The sequence below is a fragment of the Nannobrachium achirus genome, assembly GCF_963921795.1.
Source record: "Nannobrachium achirus genome assembly, chromosome: 6".
Lineage (NCBI taxonomy): Eukaryota > Metazoa > Chordata > Actinopteri > Myctophiformes > Myctophidae > Nannobrachium > Nannobrachium achirus.
The window spans coordinates 24,293,989-24,308,695 of NC_137815.1; the positions used below are offsets into that span (position 1 = coordinate 24,293,989).

Consider the following 14,707-nt stretch of genomic DNA (forward strand, 5'->3'; position numbering starts at 1 on the left):
TACATAAATGTAAGGTGCTGTAAAGTAACAACAATGTAATTCAGGGGTGCTGTGGATGAAAATTATATTGACGGGTGCCTTGAGAGTGACAAAGATATTTGAGAACCACTGCTATACAGTACTCATACTCACAAAAAAAGAAAAATACATGCAGTTCCACTAAAAACAAAGTGTATTCCTTCCTCAAAACACCTATATACTTATAAAAGTGGTTAAACTGAAGTGATATTGATGAATTCCAAATATTATCAAATTATTTGGAGGCACCCCTGGACTGGCATCATGGCACCCTTATGGTGCCAAAGGCACCCACTTTGAGGAGCCCTGGGCTACAGTATTGCCAGTTATCAGTGGATTATTGCACTTTCTGAGGGAGAGAGAGAGAGGTCCCTTCATTTTTGATGCCAGCGACTTTATACAACAAAGTCAGACATGACTGAGAAGAAACATCACTTGTGTATTTTATCCTGCAGTGTATCCACATCCTGGAGAAATGAGTCACTGACAAATCCTCATCTCAGGTATTATAGCAAATAGAAAAATATAGATTGTATATAGATAGAATATAGATTTTAAATGTGTCACACACACACACACACACACACACACACACACACACACACACACACACACACACACACACACACTAAACCCATGCACGTGTTACATTCACTCATCATGGCAACAACAGAGCATTTGTAACCGCTCTGGCAACCAGACAAATTAATAATACTATCCTTTCATAGCCTATATGTTGATAAGATAAGTAAATAAATAAATAAGCTATAAATAACCGTGCCCTGCCCTTTCTCTATTCTGTTCTTATTATTATAGCCTACTAACCTTTGGAAAGAAAAGAAGAAAACTTACAGCCTATAATTAGAGAAAGACAAAAACAACAAAACAGTGCAGCTCAGGTCTCCTTTCATACTCCCAACGGTTCAGCTGTGCGTGTGCACGCGCTCGTTTTCCGTTGTTTTGTGGGACGTCCTGCAGGAAAGGGGGTCGCTCTTCTGCGTGTATCTATTCTGCATCTAGCTTAAGGCAAGACCCAAATTCAGAGTGAACATGTTGCTTCTGGGGACTGGGGGTCCCCGCCAGAACAACATTATTTTGAGATGGGGGGGTCCGCCGTCCGCGGCCAAATTACTTATCATTTTGGGGGTCCTTTAACGTTTTGAGAACCACTGATATAGCAACACACTTTTTTTTTCTTTTTTAAGAAAACTTTATTGGCACTGAGTGGGGTCTCAAACAATTGTCATGTAAAGGACCCCCAAATTGCCCAAAACGATATTTGGCCGCGGACCCCCATCTCAAAATGTTTTGTTCCAGGGACCCCCAGGCCAGAACACGTGTTCACACACAGACACTGGATTTGGGTCATTGCCTCATGCTAGATGCAGAATAGATATAGGCCTACACGCGTAAGGGTGGGATGTCCTGCTCTGCTCTGCTCTTATTCAAACACACATAAAGAAAACTTTTAAAGCGTCACAGATGTTAGTAGGCTGGTCTATAATGTTTCAGGATGAAGCAGCAAGCCTCTGCTGGCTGCACAGATATGGACTCTAAACTGAACTTATCTCAGAGGTAACGGCATTAAACGTTATGACAAACGTTATGTAGTTACATTGTTGTTGTAGTAACGGTCGCTACACGGCAGTTATTATTAATAATCAAGAAAAGGTCGAGCCGTTACGCTTTAATCCAACAACAACCCGAGAGGACGAGACCAGAGCAGACTGGAAAGTAAACAGCCTTTTAAAGACAGGCTGGATTTTCTTATTAGATTTGTTGTTTGTTCGGGGTTTTTATTCCAGCGATTTCAATGAGCTTTAGGATTGCGGTTTGAAGTGAAGCTCATCTGCTCAAAGAGAACCGGTTTGTCCCTGGCGTGGATCCAGCAGATCTGTCTGCTTAACAACTCTCTGACGTCTGCTGCTCTCAACACGGTGAGTGTTTTTTTTTCACGTTTATTCTATTATTCTACAACGCTTTTTGTCTGTTCTGTTATATCTTTGTACAGCGTGGATTTGCAACCTTCAGCCACAGAGTGAGACTAACTTTAGGGTTGTTCCAATGGCTGTTACAAAAGTTTAGCTGTCCAGTTTTAAACAGGAGTCTGTTTATGATGAGAAATATAGCTGATCTGTGTTAAACACTGGAGAAAAGACTGCCATCGACATATTGTAACCGCAATCGATCGCTATTAACTATAACTTTAGCCTATAGCAGCAGTTAGTTTTCATACATCTTTCCTGTCAACAAGGACCCCCAGATTGATCCGTTAAGAGGGCTGAGGACCCCCATTTTGAAAAGATGTAGTGCCATCTGTGGGACCCATTAAGAGACTATAGTGTTGTTCTATTAGATTGACTTACAACTGTCTAGTGGAAAGATAACAGTGAAAAGTCAAAACCTATGATGATTTGAATCATTGTAGCCTAGGTAAATAAAGTTTTTAAATAGTTTTAGTGGAGTATAAGTAGGCCTAGGCTATACCATACTTGTCTCTTGAGATGTAGTGGAGTAGAAGTAAAAGTATTGAAAATTGGAAATGCCCCAGCAAAGTAAAAAGTACCTGTAGTTACAGTAGGCTACTTAAATACAGTAGCCTGGCCTATTTGAGTAAATGTACTTCACCATAATAGTGAAATGAAACTGTTCATTTTGCTGGGGTCCCCCTCAAGGACCTGAAGTCATAATTGTTGCACCATGCATTTGCTGTCAGATGGTCAGACATGGTTTTGTTTACCAAAAATGACCTGTCAGTAAAACATTCTGTTTATGTAAAGCATGTGTGTGTGGTTGTGTTTGATATAGCCTTGTATGCATTGTTGCCATGCATGTTTGCTTAGCATAAGCGACTTTGGGGTTGCTTGTAGCCTAAAATATTGGTAGTTTCGGGATGCTGTTTTTTGGGGCTTGTTTCTGAAGTGAGTTGTTCATTTGGGGCTTTGTTGTTTAAACCAGTGGCTCTCAAACATTTTCATGTCAAGGACCCCCTATGTTTGTGTATTTGTCCACGGACCCCCATCTGAAAATATGTTATAAAGATGCGATGCGACACGTTGTAAGCTTGTAGATCGGATATTTTTGTACTGTAGGCCTATATATTATAGGTTTAAAGTGCTCATATTGCCCATAGTTGCTTCTTTTGATTGAATACTTCAGGGTTTAGGCTGGATGGTGTTGGTTTGCTAGGCAATGTGATGATGAGAGAAGTTGCAGCAAGTCTGTAGTTACAGTTACAGTAAAACCCCCACGTGCACTGTCCTCAACCCTGTTCATCCACTCCAGAAACCAGCCAGTCAGTCAGTCAGTCAGTCAGTCAGTCAGTCAGCCAGCCAACCAACCAACCAGTCAGCCAGCCAGCCAGCCAGCCAGCCAGCCAGCCAGTCAGTCAGCCAGTCAGAGTCAGTCAGTCAGCCAGCCAGTCAGTCAGCCAGCCAGTCAGTCAGTCAGTCAGCCAGCCCTGTGCCAGATGGTTTTGCTTCTGCTCTCAGAGGAAGCCCATCCCTGCTTTAGGGAAAGAAAGAGGAAAGAAAAGAAAATAGACATAAATGGAGGGTTTACTGAGGAGCCAGTGTTTTGCCTACAGTGCGGAAGCTGTTTCTCAACTTTTTCAACAGAAAACCGAGCTGTCATTTATTTAAAGTATTCTTGTTGCCAAAAGTTACACCACTGTTTTCTTCACTGTCACTGATCAAGACTAAACAACCATCAAGAGGCTAATTGGGTGTTATTTATTTTCTTGTTATAAACCCTTCAAATCAGATAAACTATGTTGTAAGCCAGGAGACAGTGTGGTGCAAATAAACACTATACTGAAGGACAACTTATAATATACTGAGATCTAGCTTTTCTGGCCCATTTACAATAGCAAAAGGTTTCCTAGTCCACCTCCTGACTGACTGTCCCTTGAGCTCTCTCCCTTTTGAACTCCCTTGGAGGCCGGCAGTGGTTAACATATTTTTTTCTTTTGTAGTTCAAATAAAAGTAAAGTTTAACTTTCTATCGACCTTTAGCATAGCTGTGCTGTTTGTCAGACAGAAACAAACTTAGTCCAAAATATTAACTTTTCAGGAAAAAGATGGAAAAAAAACAATACTTTATCAAAGTTGGTATTGTGACTTTATACTTTGTCAGATACTTGGTTTTGTCCATAATTATCACTTTAACAAGGTGGAGTTAGGAGGATTTTGACCATTAATGTGGATATAGTTGTTTTGTCCATCAATGATTAGAATGACCAAGTAAAAAAAAAAAAAAGAACAGAGTTGGAGTTAGGCGGTTTTACTGACAGTTTGAGGATCCAATGAAGTGGTTTGGAATGGTTTAGTCAGAAGAGCTTTTTAATACTTTTCATGGGTTCAATATTTGTAAAAACCAACACACAGACCAGACGTATAAGGGTCCGGTGTTCAACAGTTGTTCTGATTTATAAATCAGTGCATTCGGATTGGTCAAATAAATACCCTTCCTGTCTGAAGAGCTGACAGATGAAAGCTTCCTTCCTGTTCTCAGCTTTTACAGACCAGAGTAACACACTCTGTGGAGTTGATAGAGTTACAGACCAGAGTAACACACTCTGTGGAGTTGATAGAGTTACAGACCAGAGTAACACACTCTGTGGAGTCTATAGAGTTACAGACCAGAGTAACACACTCTCTGTGGAGTTGATAGAGTTACAGACCAGAGTAACACTCTCTGTGGAGTTGATAGAGTTACAGACCAGAGTAACACTCTCTGTGGAGTTGATAGAGTTACAGACCAGAGTAACACACTCTCTGTGGAGTTGATAGAGTTACAGACCAGAGTAACACACTCTGTGGAGTTGATAGAGTTACAGACCAGAGTAACACACACTCTGTGGAGTTGATAATCTAGCTTACAATTGACTGTTTACAATTCAGGCATTTAGCAGACACTCTTATCCAGAGTGACTGTGTGTGAAAGTGTGTATTGAAGTCCAGTCAATAAATAAGGTAAATACAATCACATCAATTGAACGCAGAGTATTTATTGCCTAGAAAAGGCAATAAGTGAGGATACCAGTTGCACAACCAACCTATACCTTCTGTGCATTTGAAACTATAAAGATAACCAGGGTAATCAATGAACCTATAATTGCATCTGTCTGAATCACATTCTTAACTTTAGTGAGACTTGAGAGACTACCTCTCTATCCTGTTTGGTCTGATTGATTGAATACATTAATAAGTTTTAACAGAAAGGTACAGAGGTACAGTTATACAATAACGTTAAAAGGACAACACAAAATGCTCTGGGGGCTTGTTTGTGGTGGTTCTGTGTATTCATTTTATTTTATCAAGACATATAAATACTATACAAGAGATCATCAATACTAGTGTAAAAGTATATTTAGATTAAAACAGTCTGTCTTCAAGAAAAAGTGAAGAGAAAATGTATGTAATAATTAACATCCTATGGCTAAGTACTGTATTAGTGTAAAAAAGACTTTTATCTTCATTATTGTATTGCTGAACAAGACTAATGATGTACTGTAGACCGTGAGGCGGTCATAAAAAGCTCAGAAGATTAGCATTCCAGGTCTGTTTGTGCGTGGCCACATGCTCTGCTGCCCAGGCCTCCTGAAACCTTCCAGATACACACAGATCTGATGAGGATTAATGTTGTATTGCCTGCTGTTTATTCCAGTTCTTCTGAAAACATTTTAATTTCAAGAACCCCCACAGATTCTTATGCATTATTAGGCCTCACAGACCAGCCCCCCCCCTCATAACTCTGTGTGTGTGTGTGTGTGTGTGTGTGTGTGTGTGTGTGTGTGTGTGTGTGTGTGTGTGTGTGTGTGTGTGTGTGTGTGTGTGTGTGTGTGTGTGTGTGTGTGTGTGTGTGTGTGTGTGCAAATAGTACAGGCCCATTTGGTTCTATTTGAACACACTGTAACCGTTACATTTGGTATACCCAAATATCAGTCATTTTGCTTAGGTGGGGAGGGGACCCTCCCCCCCCTGGAACCACCTCAAGGACCCCCCAGATGTTATGCACATGAGAGGCCCCCATGAGTATGTGCAAATGGAACATACACAAATGGTTCCATTTGTACATGTTCAGAACTTTATGAGGTGGAAAAAAAACAACTTTTATTTCATTTTCTGGAGTGAAAAAAGGTGGTAGAATAAAAATATTCTTTGTAGTTTTTAGTTGATGAAATTAACACTGTTCACATTGTCATGACATGTACTTTGTGGTGTGACTTTCCATTTTGTGCAAATGGAACCAAATGGACCCGGATACGGGGTCATTTGTTTTCATTTGTACACTGTCAGAGTTACATTTTCCCATTTCAAAGTCCTGCATCTCTGCCCAGATGACATGCGTCTGACTCTGAAGTGTTGAAGGGTATGTAGGGGATGATCACTTGATCAATGTCATTTGCTATTGTGATGCTAAACATTGCGACGGCCTTATTGTTCATATTAGAAAGTGTGGGTGTGAGAAGTACCCCTGGGTGGTCACTTTGAGAGAGACTGGTTTAAAACCCATTTAGACCTGGAACTCATTCATGGAACTCTAGATTTTAAACACTTTAACCACTATTTAAAAAAAATAGCAGTTATACAAGCTCACTAGCTTGTAGATCTGCTATTTTTTGAAAAATGTGAACATTTGTAAATTGTAACTCAAATCTTTCTTTCTCGGGTCCCTGGAACAACATACAGTATTTTCTGATGTGGGTCCATGGTCAAATACGTATAATTCTAGGCGTCCTTGACATGAAAAAGTTTGAGAACCACTGATATTTTTCAGTTCTTAATGGTTAAAATCCACTCTCAGTAGTCATGTGCGTTGTTAAAAAATCTTGTCATGAGAAGAAGGGACATGAACATCATCACCACCGTCATCATGAGCAATGTGTCTGTGTGAACGTCCACTGTGTCTGTCCAGTGTGTCTGTGTCCACTGCCGGCCGCAGTTTTAATCTGATAAGGAGTTAGTGTCACATTCACGCCATACAATGACTGATTCTTCTCAACAGACCATGATGAATTGTGACTGTATCGTGAACTCTTGTACACCGCCGCAATTTGGGGGTAATTTTGTCATAAAAAAATGTACCACACGGCTTCCTGTAATAGTTGGCATGTTGGTGTGAAGCTAAAAGGTCCTGGTTCTTCTGAACTGAAAAAAGAAAAGCAAAGAAAATCTGAAATCAAGTTATTTAGCCGCTTACAGTAAACCCTATTGTGCGGTAGTTGGCTGTAGTCCCACAGTGCCCTTTACTAAGGGCGCCTACAGTTGTTGGACTTTATATCTTATACAGTATATCTATAAAACAGCTTGTATCTGCTATTTTCATCAAACATTCGCCACGCAATATTGGAGCGCTTCGCCAGGGTTTCAAGTGAGACGAGCTGGCGTGGCATCATGGAGACTAAAACTAGTTTATCTTTCTGCATTGTGTAATAATGTAATGTTTTGCATGTGCTTGGAGGAGGGTTGCATTTATTTATAAAGTCTTTGTTTCGAACCCGGTTCAGAAATAAAAGCTCCTTATTGTGGGAGAGCCTGTGTGGGCTGCATATGGTGGGAGGTGGATGGAGGAGTTTATTTGGATGCAAGAGAAGACTTATTGTCTACACTGCACTGCACTGCAGCCATGGCCAAAACGCATAAATAAATAAATGATACCAGCAGAGTTTTAAAACTGAACAAATCGACCCATCATCCACAGAACTACTTATAGCAGAGTTAAGTACTGGTTATTATCGTTTAGATTCTCTCTCTCACTCTGTGCAAGGAGGGAGTCAGTGCATTGCATGGTGGGGAAAGAAGATGTCTTTGTTTGGGAAAAGGTGGATCTGTGGGGTATTTTGGGCCTGTGAAAAGGCTGTAGGACAACATTTTTCATTTCCCCCAGATTCTTGTGCATTATTAGGCCACACAGACCCAGTTCCATTTGTACACTCTCAGAGTCTCGGTTACAGACCTGTAAAGGGTCCATTTGGTATCCCAACTCAGAGCCAGTCATCGTCCACAGAACTAGCCTACCATGTTCTCCCCGTGTCTCCTAGGGTTGATACCCTCACAAAAACATGCAGTAATCCTGGTCTCAATAATGCCTCCCCGGTCCAGCCGGGACGTTTGATGGAGGGGAAAGGAACTGGTTGGAATAACGTGTTCCTTCCATGCGCTACGTCCATCCCGGGGAAATCCCCCACTGTCAGGTGAAAAGAAACAACTTGGACTACTCATGCATTGAAGGAAGCATGAGGTCAGTCTATTGTCTCCCCAGGCGCGGCAGAGGGAGAGCAGAGCCCAGGATTACGTAGGCAATTGGCACTGGGTGAAAATGGGTTGCAAAATCGTGGGATAAAAATTATATATATAACAAAAAAAGAACTAGCCTACTTATAGCAGCATGAAGTACTGCTTATAGACCCATTTCTCAGAGCAGCAACCATAACTGCGGTGTCGAGCAGCACCGCTTCGCAGAGCGACGCCGCAGCTACACCACAGCGCTCTGGAAAAAGCTGTATAGTCTCTCTGTGGAGGGAGTCGGTGCATGGGGGCGTCTGTCTGGTGGGAAAAAGATGTCTTTGGTCAGGAAAAAGGTAGCCTTGTGAACCTCTCCCGGAAATCTGAACGCAAATGAAGGTTCACGAGGCCAGGGAGGGCCTGTGAGAAGCTCTCAGCCTGTAGGAGGTTCCATTATGACTGGCAGGAGACAATGAGAGGGTTAAATGACAGCTCTGAGCCTCCGTTAATGACTGACCTGGAAGTACAAAGGACTGTAGCCCTGCCCGCCCACCCTAACTCTACAACAGATCTATAGCTACTTGTGCATTATTAGCTGTAACACACTGAGACCATGTCTGTCATTATGGTGGGGGCTTAAAGGTATTGGGTAAGTGATGTAGTTTTGGTTCAAATAAGTGTAAAGTGTTACGTAGCTCTATATTCTAATGGTAATCATTGAGTGTTAGTTCGGTAACAGGAGTCTCTCCCTGTCTCTCCAGCTCTTCAGTAAACATCGGAAAATGCATGTTCAGGTCGGGGGGGGGGGGGGGGGGGGATACAGGATACACAGGATAAACAGGTGACATTGGAAGTGATGACTCAAAGAAATGAGCAGACAATTTAAAACTGGAACACTCTAAAAAATGTAAGCTGATAAATGGTTGTCTCTTCTGGTTTCTAGGCTAGAAATGAGTGTGGTAAAAAAAAAAAAAGAACTTCTGGGAACTCAGATTGAGAAATTAGCAACCCACCTATGAAAATATATATGTTATTTAGTTTATTTAAAAGCTGGAGAGCTGGGACCTTTTACCCCCCCACAAAAACCCAGTTAAATGGTGCATTTCTATAGCGCTTTTATCCAAGGCGCTTTACATAGATTGTGCATTACATTCACCCATTCACACACACATTCATACACTGATGATGGCAGAGGATAGATAGATACCTTTATTATCCCAAGGGGGAAATTCAGTTGTCCAGTAGTAGCACAGCAGTATACAGTTATTTACAAAGTTACAGAGACGTAAGAAAAAATAGATAAGAGGGAAAGAAACAAGAGAACAAAAAAAAGAGCAGTACAGTACCAATAAAGAGAAGGTGCATCAATAGAGGGGGCGAATAATATATAAGTATATATACATAAAGTGTCTTGCAAAAAAGACCATAGCAGTCAATGCTAGCTAGTGCAAACAAGTATCTCACTGTCATTGTTAAACAAAGCAAGAATACTCAGAAACTACCAACACAAACTAATAGTGCAAAGTAAAAAAAAAATCAGTGCGAAAAAAGAAGAAACTAGGAAGCGTGTCACCGCAAGACGCACATGAGCACTCTTCCTGGACGGTCCTTTTGGGTCAAAGTCAATACAGCAATAGTTCCTTAGAGGTCAATGTCAATACAGCAAAGGTTCCGTCAGTCTAAGTTAGGAAGGGAGACCTTTTCAAGCGACCGTTATGTGTCTCGTTGTACAGCTTAAGGGCAGCCGGTACAAAAGATTTTCCTAATCTCTCACATCTCCGTCCTGGGTAGGTAAAGCGGTCGTTTCCTCTCTTACTCCAGTAACTGGTGATCTCTAGATGGAGGGGGTGGGAGGAGTTCTCCAAGATGGAATCCAGCTTCCTCGCTGTGCGCACACTGGTTACTTCCTCCACCCCCTGCAGAGAGGACCCGACGACAGAGCCTGCTTTCTTCACCAGTCTGTTTAGGTTAAACGTGTCACCTGCTCTGTTGTTGCCACCCCAACATGTTATACCAAAAAAGAGGACACTTGCCATGACAGACTGATAGAACATCTGTAGCATCCTATTGCACACCCCAAACGATCTCAGTCTTCTGAGGAGGAACAGCCTGCTTTTCCCCTTGCTGTGAATCGCCTGTGCATTGTCCGACCAGTCCAGTGAACTATTCAGGTGTACTCCGAGGAATTTGTAGTTATCCACAAGCTCAACCACCTCACCGTTAATGGTGCTTGGCACCAACCATGCAAGGCACCAACCTGCTCACCGGGAGCAACTAGGGGTTCAGAGTCTTGCTCAAGGACTCCTCGACATTAACTCAGGGGGAGCCCGGTGTGTGTGAATGGGTGAATGCAATGCACAATCTCTGAAAGGGCCTTGGATAAAGATGCTATAACAGTAAATGCATCATGTACCATTCATGATGCTTCTGCCCCCACTGTCTCTGGCACAAAACCTTTTCAGATGAGGGTCCGTGGCCAAAATACATATCATGTTGGTCCTTGACACAAAAAAAGCATTTGAGAACTATTCATTTAGAAGGCATTGGTAGAGGAGTGTGCACTGTCTGGACCACACCCTCACCAAAGCAAGAACATGTACAGTACACCCCCCACCCTGCCACAAACCCTAATAGAGCAGAGGAGAGGCTAGCTGCCCCTCCCAGTACTTACACACTACACAGCTCCAAACCCCCAGCACACACCACACTGAACTCCAGAATAGCACTCTGAAAATAATAACATGACTGCTGCTAAATATGACTAGTATAGCTTGAGCTATTTCTCGTGTGCCGGGGCGTGCAGTGGTGTTTTGGCCATCCCGGCACACCCTAGGTGAGAATACCAACTGAATAATTGTCTGTATCATGGTCAGCATCATGTCAGTATCATGGTAGTATTATGGTCAGTATCATGGTCAGTATCATGTCAGTATAATGGTCAGTATTATCATGTCAATCATGGTCAGTATCATGTCAGTATCATGGTAGTATTATGGTCAGTATCATGGTCAGTATCATGGTCAGTATCATGTCAGTATCATGGTAGTATTATGTCAGTAACAAGTTCAGTAGAATGGTCAGTATCTTCTCACTATCGCAGTCAGTATAATGTCAGTATCATAGGCTCATAAGTTGTAAGCTTGTAGATCAGCTATTTTTTACTTAAAATGACCTAAAATATCCTACAATATTGATGTGGGGAAGTATAGTAATACAAATGTGTGTGTGTGTGCGTGTGCGTGTGCGTGTGCGCGTGCTGCGTGCGCGCACATACCATTCTACAGTACATGTGACTCTGGTAAAGATCTCTCATTGTATGTCTGTTCTTTTCTTTTCTTTTCCTGAGGTTTTTCTCTGTAAGCAGCTCTTTTTCCACAAGCAGCATGAAGTTGAAAGGCTTTTATTGTTTAGACTAAACTCAGAGGCAGCCATGATGCATTGGAGGGATTTACGGGACAAAGGACGAGTCAGAAATAATGCAAAAAAGTGTAACTGAAGAACCTGTCAAGGGCTGTGCGTTCTCTTCTCGGCTTTGTTCTTCTGTGCCACTTCAAAAAAGTTTTGTTGTATGGGGTTTGGAAGCCCATAAAACGTAAGTTCTAAGGGTTTGGTCCATTTTCACACTTTCACAGTTGAATCGACACTCCAGATTTTACTGCGTAATTGTCAACTGGCCATAGATTGTACTACAATCAATGTACAATCCAGTGCTGTAGGGACGTGGGGGTCCTACGTTCCCCTACCCCCAGGGGTCCTTTTTAGGATTCCAGGGGACCCCCTGCTAAATGACTGATAGTTAAGCATGAGTAATTGAGAGACTCTCAGATTTATGATATGATAAGTAAGTAAGCCTTAGCTGAGCCATCCTGTCCTATACAGATAGAACCAGGGACGTGCTGGGCCCCTGATTCAGCCCGGGGAAAAGAGTTGGAGAGGCCTTCATTGCGCGCTATAGAGAGAGATCTCTCTCTATAGCGTTGCTGCTACTCAAAGATTTGCCATTTCAGATCATGACAAGTGACAAGCCAGTGGGGCAATTACATGAGTTATATATCGTCGTTGTCGGGTGGAAACCTTGTATTTCCAAAACCATTTGTTTTGTATTTATCATTTTAAAAATTATTTAAACTAGTGAAAACAGCCGATCTACAAGCACACAACGCATCGCACCGCGAGGCGTTGTGTGCTTGTAGATCTGCTGTTTTCACTACTTTTGTGCGACGGCCTTGTATGAAGAAGCAGGGCTTTGCTTTGCGGGAAAAAAAAATCTAATTTGAAACTTGGAGATACGAGGTTTCTGCCTGACAGTGACAATTTACTTTATTGTCCGCCTAGCGCCCCCAAAATGGAACGAAGGCCGACATTTCATTTTTAATTTTTTTCCCAATGGCCAGCACGTCCCTGGATAGGACAGGAGTCTATCTCCTGTTTCTGAAGTGTGAGGCAGCTTCATGTACAAGTACATGACTAGTGTGTCCCCTCAATCCAACACTTGATGCTGAGTGCCACGCATTGAGTCTTTGGTATGACCCAGCAGGGGATCGAACCCCGACCTCTCAGTGTTAGGTAGTCTGGGATCACTTCACTTTTCGGGTTTGTAACCGGTCTGGAGCGGAAACCACAAAACGTCATGTTTTGTAGTACTCAAGGACTACAATTTCGCCGGAACTATCCACCGGAAACAGTTTTAACCCAAAATAATTCCCCTGCGCTCAAGGACATACTTTTAGGGCCTACCTAATAAACTCCTCGATGCGGAGTAGTTTTGCTTTTGAAAAATTTGTTTGGTATATGCATGTTTTAGTCCAACTTTTAGCGACCGGCAAGACCACACTAGGCTACTCGAGCATTTTAATAGGGATTGGGGAAACAAACGGTGGGAACCAAATCAAAGCGACGCCGCTTCTTCTAGTGGTTTCCGCGCTTTAGGCGGAAACCAAACGGTCTGTTGTGAACGAACACCAGGCTCTCTCCCGGGAGAAAGCCTGGTAGGCGAGGTTAAGTGTTAGGTAGTCCCAGGGTATAGGGCACTCTAACCACAAGGTCACTGGAGCTATGATATGGTAGGGAAAATAAAATGTAGAGAATCACTGTGTAACACTGTAGTAGCTTTAAAGTGATTCTAAAGACTAACAGCAGTATCCTGAATGAGCAGGAGGAGAGTAGTTTCTAGGAATACCAAAACACAGTCGTCCCGGGCAAATCCGTCAGTATTCACCTGGTTTTCCTAAACGTAACCTCAGTAAAACTAAACTCTAAACGTAATCTTATTCCTAATAACCTCAGTTAAAACGATGCCTAAACCTGAACTTGTTCCTAACCTTATGATTCACAGTAAAACAAATTCAAGAATTCAAGAAACACTGGTCCACGTTAAGAAATGGGGGCGAGCATGTTTTGGGTCGATGCCTTCTGGTTATAGCGTTTCTAGCCCTCTCTTTCTCTCTTCTCTTCTTCCTACTCTCCAGGTACAGCTCCCAGTTTTCATGCCATAACCTGAATGTGGGTGACCCTTAATTCCCCCTCCCCCTCCTCCCACTGCCCTGAGGGTCTGGTCTCAGGAGAGATGAGACGGGAGGTGGAAATAGGACAACTTTGGAGAAATGTTAGTCATAACTCATAATAGTCATTATTACAGATTTGGTTCCACATTTTGTCCTCATCTTATATAATAGCCACGGTTTTTGGTTCTGTTGCAGATTGCTGCCGTGCAAAAAAACTGTACTTACTTCAGAATCGTATTTAGACCACTGTTTCTCAACGTTGGGTCCAGGGACCACAAGAGGTCCAAATGGACTCTTTATGGGGGCAGTGATCGACCGATTATGGTTGTTCAGTCAGTGGCCGATGATATTTATTATAGAGAATAGGGAAGGCTGATTAAAAAACGATTCGCTTTTTGTTCTGTCCACCAAAGTGCAGAGCCTCCCCTCCCTCTGCCCTTCGGTGGACATAACAAAAAGATAATCGTTCTTTAATTGGCCTTCCCTAAAAACGATTGGAAGGCGGGGGCTATGTATGTTCTGATTTTGTATTCGCACATTGATAAAAGGTTGACCATTGTGTAAGAGTGCTCCATTATGTGAGTTTCACTCTAACATAGTGAACTCGCACGGTGTCAGCTATCTGTTGAGTGTTCTTTGTGTCTGTGTGGTAGAGGATTTGCATAATGTTTCCCTACAGGGGTCATATGAAACCCTTCATTTTACTGTCAAATGAACTCAACAACAGAATGCCGTTGAAGCCAGACATATGCGTTCATTCATTCATGTTCCCCGGTTGACAGGTGTTGAAACCAGCCATTCATTCATGTTCCCGGGTTGACAGGTGTCCGAGAACATTTTACATAACACTCCCGACATCTATAGTCAGCAGTCTTTGACCTTTTCTACCTAGAAATATGAATAGTTGTAGCACCAAAATTCTCTATGCTTTCTATATAGCATATCGTTGTTGTCGGG

At 42.3% G+C, this 14,707-nt stretch overlaps 1 protein-coding gene across 1 annotated transcript in view; it reads left to right on the forward strand.

Annotated features, from left to right (window-relative positions):
• The first annotated feature begins 1,531 nt into the window (after positions 1-1,531).
• The window catches only part of LOC308287864 (transmembrane protein 198-like), a 35,832-nt gene continuing 22,656 nt past the window's right edge, over positions 1,532-14,707 (forward strand). Inside the window, exon 1 of the mRNA XM_080729179.1 lies at positions 1,532-1,955. The gene's annotated coding sequence lies outside the window, so the exon portion shown is untranslated. The remainder of the gene's footprint in view (positions 1,956-14,707) is intronic.